This window comes from Myotis nattereri, assembly GCF_964212035.1.
Source record: "Myotis nattereri genome assembly, chromosome: 14".
Lineage (NCBI taxonomy): Eukaryota > Metazoa > Chordata > Mammalia > Chiroptera > Vespertilionidae > Myotis > Myotis nattereri.
Window position 1 is genome coordinate 43,934,908 of NC_138089.1, and position 10,705 is coordinate 43,945,612.

Consider the following 10,705-nt stretch of genomic DNA (forward strand, 5'->3'; position numbering starts at 1 on the left):
ATGTAAATATATAGTACTACAATTTATTTATTTATTTTCCAATTGGTGGATATTTCAGTTGTTTCCAGTTTGGGATTATTACAAATAAAGCAAATCGTTCAATAAAATTCTTGAATAATTCTTTTTGGTACATGTATTCATATCTCTTGGACACATGCTTAGGAGTGGAATTGTTGGTCATATGTTATCTCTTAATCATTCTATCAGAGCTCTGTTGTTCATTCTTACAGTTATCACAAATAAAATAAACAAAATCTAATTTGAGTGAATAAATATTAGTATCATAGATATGAAAATCCTAAAAATAATTAATATTCAAGACAACTCTTACCTTATATAGCAATTATTAGTTCTGCTTGCAGCCACACATCATTTCTATGTACTAACCCACATATTAAAAGCCTATACAAAAAACGATTTCGATGAATTAAAGTGCATTGAGAAAAAGGTGAGTGAGGGAAAGAAGGTAAGAATTCCAAAACATTTTTAAATTAAATACTAATTTTCAGCTGTCTGAAAAATAGATTTAAGATGAGCTGAATAATTGCTAATTGGACTGTAGTAACCATGTTCATCGTGAGCATACAAAAATACACTATGTTGTTAAATTCAGTCAGTCACAGAAGAAATTTAGTGGTTTAAGACACATCTTCCGCAAACATGTCAATTAAGTGTACTACTTTTTTTTGGTTATGTTTATGAAAAGTGGAAATGTGATTTTTAAAATTCTGTGAAAATATCATTTCTGTTTAGGAAGGGAATAAAATGCTTCTTAGTCATTTTCATGGAATAAATTCTAATTTGTCTAGATACAATAATACATATAATATAACACTTATGATTATGGACTATTTCCAGGTCCTAAAATTCCTGAATGAGTCTTATCTGGAGTTACAGTTATAACTTTGAATTTATTTGCTTTTGTTAGTTAAATGAGATTCTCAATTTGAAGGCAATATAGGTCTTATTGACACGTCCTATCTTCATGTATTATAGCTCTCTATTACAATCAATTTGCCTCATCCAAAGTTTACACAGCCTTGCATACAACATTAGTCACAGCGCTCCTACAGACACAACTGCAGACGTATTTTGAGCATCCACAAATGATACACTTAGGGCAAACAACCAAACCTAGAACTGGCAGAGAAAACAAGAGAGTCCTGCGTTTCCATTTATGCAGGTTTGATCAAAGCCCTCTGCTGTGGTTCCTGACAATAATGCGCTGGCTAAGGGTTTGAGCTCTAAGTTTGTACCTTTTTGAATCATTTTGGGCATGTTACGTAGCTTCTCCATGCCTTAGTTACATGGAGAAAACAATTACACCTGCTTGATTGGGATGTGTGAAGAAAAACTGTAAAAATAGATGAATAATGCTGTACACAGTGCTTGGTGCAGAGCAAGTGGCCACTGAATATGACCTGTTGTTATTTTGTAAAAAAAAAATCCACTGATGCTATTTAAAAAACTTCGGGAAATGGTAAAGGCTAAAATCTTATCTTGAAAGATTCTTTTAAAACAAATTTGCTGTGATAATTTTTTAATTGAAGTATAATTCTTTCTAAATTAATTGACTCAATAAATATTTATAAATATTTGTAACAATATTTACCAACTGGCTACTCCTGGGCTGGCATTGCTGTAGGGTCTGGAGAGAGAACAGTGAACAGGATGGAAACAGCTTCTGAAAGAGGAGGAACACTCCTATCTATGGCAAAGATTGAGCACAACCCAGATACATGATTGAAATTAGCTGTGCAGAAATAAAATCTTCTGGAGACAGACTCCTTTACTGATCTCTGAGTTCTAGGCTTTAATGGTGGTCTTTTGGAGGAAATTACTCTATTCTTAGAAAAATCTTTTTCTGAGTATTTTTTTTGGTAGCACTTCCTAACTGCTACTAAACTCTTAAGTTAGAATGCCTTTCTCTAACATCAAGTCTCTAGAATGTCTGTCTGGAATTTTGGAAATTTTTCCCCAATATAGGTGAGAGTAAAGTCATCCAGAAATCTCCAAATGCTGGATTTGGAGCCAGGCTGATCTGATCTGATCTGAGCCATGAAATAACTTGTCTTCTCTTGGCCTTGTCATTGATTTCCTGGTCCTCCCATCCTCATGAATAAATGTAAGGGATTGGACTATGTAATTGCCAGCTTTTACTTTACATTTCGAAGCTGTATGCAATTTTATCCCCACTCAATGACCAGAGAAAGACATTTATTCGATGGAGAGCTCCTTATTTTTTAAACAATATTTTGCATTCATTTACTAAATTAAATACCTGGGAAAAACTCCATTGTTTAAAGCAGACTTTGATGTTATTCTCCACTTTACGGGATAAAGATGAAATGGCTCAAATCCATGATGGCAGCTTCTTTGGGGAAGACAGGAAAGCATCTGCTTTGTCTCCCTGACCATGTTAACAGCATTTTCATGAGACATGTAAGTCAAATGACAGAACGCGTTCAATTGTTTGGATAAACTACAGATCGAATTTGCCATACTTTTGGATTTAATTAATTAATGATAAGAGATTTGATAAATCCAGGTCATCAAATGTTCTTTTCTGATACTTTCTTTAGTAATTCCTACTCATTCTTGCACTCATTCCTGATATTAAAAATAATGTGAACAAAATTAAAGAAGAACTAAATAAGCAAAGATAGATTTCAAGCTCATGGATAAGAAGACTCAATACTGTCAACATGGCAGGATTTTCCAAGTTGATCTATAGATTCAATGTAATCCAGCACGTTATTTTGGGGATACTGATAAAGTAATTATAAAGTTTGTATGGATAGACAAAAGACCTAGAATAGCCAATACAGTATTGATGAATAAGAACAAAGTTTGAGAACTGACACTATCCAATGTCAAGACTTACTGTAAAGCTACAGTAATCAAGACAGTATGATACTGGCAAAAGAATAGACAAATAGATAAATTCAATAGACTAGGGTCCAGAAACAGGTCTCCATAAACATAGTCACTCACAATTGACAAAGAAGGAAAGGTAATACAACAGAGCAAAAATAGTCTTTCCACAAACGGTGCTGGAACAATTAGACATCTACATGCAAAAATTAAAATTAACCTAGACCTTACACCCTTCTCAAAAATTAACTTGAAATGGATCACAGGCCTAAATGTAGGATGCAAAATTATAAAAGTCCTAAAAGATAACATAGGAGAAACTCTGAATGACTTTGGAAATGCCCAAAACTTTTAGATATAACACCAAAAGAACAATTCATGAAATAAATAATTGATAAGATGGAGTTCATTAAAATAAAAAACATCTGCTTTGCCAAAGACAATGTCAAGAGAATGAAAAAACAAGCCACAGACTGGCAGAAAATGTTTGCAAAACATCTGATAAAAGATTGTTATTCAAAATATACAAAGAACTCTTAAAAATCAGCAATAAGAAAACAAACACCCTGATTAAGAAATGGTCCAAAGACCTGAATAGATACCTCACCAAAGAAGATATACAGAGGGCAAAGAAACACATGAAAAGATACCCCATACCTTATGTCATTAAAGAAATACAAATTTAAACAACAACCAGACATCTACACACCTATTACACTGGCCAAAATTCAGAACATTAACAACACCAAAGGCTGGCAAGGATGGGAAGCAACAAGAACTCTCATTAATTACTGATGGGAATGCAAAATGATACAGCACTTTGGAAGACAGTTTGGCAAAATTAAATATACTCTTACCATATAATTGAGCAATTGAATTCCTTGGCATTTTCCCAAAGAATCTGAAAACGTACTAGTATGTCCATACAAAAACCCACAGCTGTTTTTGCAGCTTTATCCATAATTACCCAAACTTGGAAGCATCCAGGATGTTCTTCAATAGGTAAATGAATAAATAAACTGCGGTACATCCACACAATAGAATATTGTTCAGTGCTAAAAAGAAATGAGCTATCAAGTAATTAAAGAACATAAAAGAAACTTAAAGGAATATTCTTAGATGACAGGACCCAATATGAAAAGACTACATACTGTATGATTTCAAGAATGTGACATTTCAGAAAAGGCAGGACTAAGGAGACAATAAAAAGATCAGTTGCCACTGGTTGGGGTGGGGGAAGGGATAAATAGGTGGAGCACAGAGGATTTTCAGGGCAGTGAAAATCTCTGTATGATACAATGATGGATACAGGTCATCCCACATTTCTCCAAACCATAGAAGGCACAACACTAAGAGTGAATTGTCATGTAAACTATGGACTTTCAATGATTATAATGTGTCAATGTAGATTCCTCAGTTGAACAAATGTACCACCCCCTCTATTAGAATACAAGCTGTCATAGAGAGACTGGGTCGCTAATATGTCCCCAGCATTCAAACTCTCAACAAAGATTTCAAGATGAATGAATGATTTGCCACTTTAGAGTTGTCATGACTCATCAAAAACAGAATACAATACAGAAGACAAATTGTCATGCATCATTTTTAAAATTTCCAACCAAGGTGACACGAATAGGGTGGTGGCCTAGAAAGGAAGAAATTATGTCTCTCATTTTATCTAATTTTACCCCATTAGATTTGTGAAAGGCTCTACAGCTTGTAAACTCTACACCTTGAACCAGAACCAAGATCTCACAGTTCTTCTTCAGTCCCCTTTCCATTGCATTCAGAGTAGGGTTTCAGCAATGATGTGGATGCCAACACTGTGATGCCAAGAGGTCATAAAAGTTGAAAAAGGGGAGGGTATCTTTAGCATTTTTTAAGCAGGTATCTTTTCTTTTACTGCATGGCTCCTCAAAATTTTAATATACAGTTTATTTTGCAAATCTCTAAGTGGAAAATGCTTTAGAATGCAGTGAGTCCCAAACTTTGGATCAGGAAGTCCCTTTTTATACCTTGGACAATCTTAGGGTACTAGTGCCAAACTTACAATTTATAGACTCCTGGACCAGTCACATAGTAATATGTATGCTACCTGTGACTGTATCAGTTAGCTTGACTGCCTAACAAATCACTTCTCAAATTAGTGGCTTAAAGCAGAAACCATTTACTTTCCCATGATTGTGTGGGTTAGCTGGGCAGTTGCTTAATTTGAGGTTGGGTAATCTCTGATCATTTCACTCACATGTTTGGTGGTGTTGACTGGTCAGGCTGGGAGGCCCTCAGCTGTGGTGGATCAGCTTTGCTCCTCGTCCGCTTCTTCACATGGTGGTGATCTCAGGGCCCAAAGACCATCAAGAGAGCAAACGCCAAAGCATAAGCACTTTCAGGTCTCTGCTTATGTCACATGTGCTTAAGTTCTATTAGTCAAAGCAAGTCACATGTTCAGCCTAGGTTGGATGGAAGGGAAAATGGGCTCCACCACTGGAGGGGAGAATCAGCAATGTCATGTGGCTAGGATATGATTGAGGCAAATGGCTGAGGTTTAGAGGCAAACATGTCATTTGAGAAGTTCCAAATGAGAACAATCATAGGTCCCTTTCATTCTCCTCTTTTAATTGAGCAACATCTTCCAAGAAGCCTTACCTACCCCTGGTTCCTTGCTTGGGCCTAGGGGATTATCACCATACCAAGAATTTTTCACTTTCTGCCACATACGCAGGGAAAAATAGACTGAGGCCAAATAATGCAATGTGTTTGCACACAGAACAACAGGGGCAGGGTGTATTCAGCTTATCAAGAGAACTAAAGGAAGCATGCTTTGATTGTCTCGGGGCTCTTGGCAGTCAATGTACCCTGACTGAGTAGCTTTTCTCTCATCCATAAACATTTACTGAGGACAAAGTAGGTTCTGGAAAAATCATGGTGGCCAATATAAAATGATTTCTCTCTTTGTAGAACTTTGACTCAAGTGGGGTAGAAGGACACCTAAAATTATATCCAGATAGATAGATGATGATAGATAGATAGATAGATAGATAGATAGATAATAGACAGACAGACAAAGAGAGGATAAATAAGGGAGGGTGGTGAGTGAAGGCACCGAATTTAGATGGGGTAGCCAGGGAAGGTGTTGCTTAGTTGAAAGGAACATTTCAGCTAAGTGCTGAGGGATGAGCAGGAACCAGTCAGGTGAAGGGGAGAGGCGGGGGGATGATTTCAGGCAAAGAGATGGCAAAGTTCTGAGGCAGAAAAAGAATTTCTACCAAGCTCTCATGTATTCCGTAATGAGTTTTTATTCCTTTTTCATGCATATTTTAGCAATTATGTTGTGCTGTCATTTACTTGGTCTGTTTGCAGCCTATGGATTGTTTATTTTTATGTTCAAGAGGAATAAGTAAATCTACTGTGGATATATTTCTCCTTCCATGATCTCGCCAGCTATTAAAATGGTGTCTAAGAAGCCTATTCCCTCCTTCCCCGTGGTTTGGTACCGATTGCCATTATGTGTGATTTTTTTTCTTAAGAGAGATCATCTTCCTACTTTCTGGAAATATACCTTTATTTTCCTTGAAACTCCAAAGAAATGGTATTCGAAAGAAAAATCTTCCTCCAGAATTCTTAATTGTCCTTGACCATGCCATTTTGGTCAACTGGAGGAGGAGTGCTTACTCTCATTTATTTTCTAAAATAAGTAAGGGAAGAGCTGCAGGTTGTTTATATTATCATTGTGTGTGCATGTGTTTTTACCTGTGTATGTGCTTGCCTTTCTCTCTCTCTCTCTCTCTCTCTCTCTCTCTCTCTCTCTCTCTCTCTTTCTCTGTATGTGTGTGTGTGTGTGTGTGTGTGTGTGTGTGTGTATGTGTGTGACAGTTCCATGAAAGTAGGGTTTGTTTTTGTCTACATTGCTGTCTGAAGTCTCCCAAACACCTAGAACAGTACCAAATACTACATAGATGGTGCTTAATAAATATTGCTGATTACATGGTTTCAAAATCCTGCTCTGATTTTTTTTATAAAGAAATAATAGCTTTATTTAATGAGCATCTATTATGTGCCAGACACCTTCTAAGCTCCCACTTTCCTACTTATACACAACAATACTCTCAGAGAGAGAGTAGAAGTATTTCCATTTACAGACCAGTAAATGGAGACTTGTAAGAAATTATCGAAGATAATTTGCTTAAACTCTAAGCTATAAGAAAGGGTTTTATAATATACTAGAGGCTCGATGCACAAAATTCATGTAAGAGTAGGCCTTCCTTCCCCTGGCTGCCAGAACTGGCTTCCCTCTGGCACCTGAGACCCAGGCTTCCCTCACAGCTCTGGCTTTATCTGGAGGGTCGTTCGGAAGGACTTCCAGTATAATTAGCATATTACGCTTTTATTATTATAGACTAGAGGCCTGGTGCACAAAAATTTGTGCACTCGGCAGGGAGAGGGGGTCCCTCAGCCCAGCCTGTGCCCTCTCGCAGTCTGGGACCCCTCGGGAGATAACGACTTGCTGGCTTAGGCCTGCTCCCGGGTGGCGGAGGGCAGGCCCAATCCCTAGGTGCAGCCCCTGGTCGGGCTCAGAGCAGGGCTGATTGGGGAGTTGGGGCGCTGTCCCCTGTCATGCACAGAGCAGGGCGGATCGGGAGGTTGCGATGCCATCCTCAGTCACGCTCAAGGTAGGGCCGATTTGGGGGTTGGAACACCGCCCCCTGTCACACTCAAGGCAGGGTCGATGGGGAGGTTGTGGCACCAACCCCTGTCACACACAGAGCAGGGCCAATCAGGGGGTTGGGGCACTGACCCCTGTTACTCACAGACCAGGGCCCATCAGGGGGGTTGGGGCTCCGTACCCTGTCATGCACAGAGCAGGGTTGATCAGGGGGTTGGGGAGCTCCCCCCTGTCATGCACAAAGCAGGGCCGATCAGGGGGTTGAGGAGCTCCCCCCGTCACTCAGAGAGTAGGGCCGATAGGGGAGTTGGGGCACCGCCACTGTCACACTCAGGGCAGGGCCGATGGCGAGGTTATGGCTCTACCCAGTCACACACAGGGCAGGGCTCGTGGGGGGCAGTTGGGGCACCGCCCTCTATCACCCACAGAGCAGTGCCGATCAGGGGGTTGGGGGGCCACCACTGCCACACTCAGGGCAGGGCTGATGGGGAGGTTATGGCTCTACCCCATCACACACAGAGCAGGGCCCGTGGGGGGAGGGGGGGTTGGGTCGCCACACCCTGTCACACACAGAGCAGGGCTGATCAGGGGGTTGGGGAGCTCCCCCCTATCAGGCACAGAGCAGGGCTGATCAGGGGGTTGGGGTGCCTCCCCTGTCACGAACAGAGCAGGGTGGATAGGGAGGTTGTGGCCCTGCCCCCTGTCACACACAGAGCCGCAGGGCGATCAGGGGGTTTGGGCGCTGCCCCCTGTCACACTGATCCTGGTGCCAGGAGGCCTCGCAGCTCTGCTGATCCCGGTGCTGGGAGGCATATTACCCTTTTACTATATAGGATATAGGCCTGGTGCACAGGTGGGGGCCGGCTGGTTTGCCCTGAAGGGTGTCCTGGATCAGGGTGGGGGTCCCCACTGGGGTGCCTGGCCAGCCTGGATGAGGGGATGATGGCTGTTTGCAGCTGGTCACACATCCTTCAGGGTGGGGGTTCCCACTGGGGTGCCTGGCCAGTCTGGGTGAGGGGCTGAGGGCTGTTTTCAGGCTGGCAGGTGACTGAAGCTCCCAACCGCTCCTTTTTTTCTTTTTTTTTAAATTCTGGGCCAGCTTTAGCTCTGAGGTTTGGCTCCAGCTCTGAGGCCTCGGCTGCTGAAAGTGGGTATCTGGTTTGTTTGGGTTTTATAATCAAAACACTGTTTCAACTCCAGCTCTGAGATCTCGGCTGGCTGAAAGCAGGTTTCTGGGGTTTTGTTTAGCTTCTATATTTGTAACAATGTTTCAAACTGCAAGCTCAGAGGCCAGGAGCAGCAGGCGGGGAACGTTGGAGTCTCTGTCACTGAAGCAAGCAAGCCTGGTGTTAGCTTCAAGCTGCCTGGCTGCCGGCCGCCATCTTGGCTGGCAGTTAATTTGCATATCACCCTGATTAGTCAATGGGAAGGGTAGCAGAGGTACGGCTAATTGCCATGTTTCTCTTTTATTAGATAGGATGGCAGCGGGAAAAATGTTTAGGAGAAATATATATATATATATATATATCCTAAACATATATATGTATATATGTTTATATATATATCCTAAACATATATATGTTCATATATATATATATATAGATAGATAGATAGATAGATATAGATATAGATCAAGTCAGGATTAAAGCAATGGGCAAGACAGAACAAAAGAATAAAGTTGCAAGAGAATGTACCAGAGTGTATCCTGAAAAAGAAAAAACCAACATTCAAATCATTGTGAAATATATGATTTATATTTATCCTGAAGCGCCATCTCAGTTTTTCAGTGTTTTTCTTTTGTCATATTGTTAGGTTTGAACCAAAAAGTTTAGAAGAACATGTGCTTTGAATTATCACCCTGTTTTAAATGCTATGCTCTATGAGCAGAATTAAAAGCAGAAGGATAGCATACACTTCAACCATCAGCTTATGCACAATTAGAAAAGGGGAGAACACATTTCGTGGTGTGTGGTGATGCCATGCCCCAATTTACAGCATATTAAAGTTAAGAAGAACAAATAAGACAATTTGTAGGAACTAAAGAGCATGTGGTCACGGATCATTATAATGGAATGGTTCTTGCACTTGTATTTCTTAATGAGACTTGGAACACCAAGGAACAAAGGTTTCTTCTTGTATCCTAGGTCGAGTTCATCTTTTAGGGTTGCTACGTTCTCACCTTTGAAAAGGATAGGGGTCCAGTATGTAAAGTTCAGCCTGCCTCAGTGGTTTTCATTTGCATTTAAAACAAGATTCTAGACCAGGGTTTCCCTATCTCAGAACCATAGACATTCTGGGCTGGGTAAATCGTTGTGTTTTGCATCGTTTTCCAGTAGCACATACATCCACCTCTTCCTCCCCCTCCTCCTCCTGGTCCCACCAAAAATGTCTCCTGACTTTGCCAAATGTCCCCTAGGGGGCAAGCTCATCCCCAGTTGAGAACCACTGTTTCTACCTCCCACTGTCAGAGCATCTGAACTTTGTTGCTGAAATGATTTTCTAGGTTAAGAAATTGCTTACTGGCATGTTTCAGCATCTTATAGAGAATAGAGAAAAATATGGAGCTTATTAATAACATGTTATTTAATCCACTTCAATTAAAAAACAATTTAATTTCATTTAAACAATGTTTTCCTTAAAAAGCAGGAAAAGAAAAAAAAAATCCTGCAAGCATGAATTTTCAAGTAATATACTTCTCACAAACTGCCTAATAGATAGAAATGATTGGACCAAGAAATGAGATGATTTTTACAAACGTTGCTGCTAAGATAAAAAAAAAAATGCACATTCAGTAATTATGGATTACTTACAATTCTTTTGTTTGGCAGTATTTCCCAAAAGTGTAGCTAAGGAAATTAATAACCTAGGAAATACACAGCACCACTAGAATGTACCTGAATATCTTATATCACCTCATTCCCTTTTATAAATATCTCTGAATACAGAGCCAGTGTATTTAAATTTGTAATTTGATACTTTTCTCCTGACTTACCCACATGATACTCTATTACTCAGTGGAAACATTGCAATATAAAACAATTCATCTTTTCAGAATACATCAGCAGTTATATAACCTAATCAGGTTGAAAGGACTCTAAAATGCAGGTTCATTTTCCCAGGTTGTGGAAGAGAGAAAGTAATACATAGTTACTGCCACTGCCAACGCCA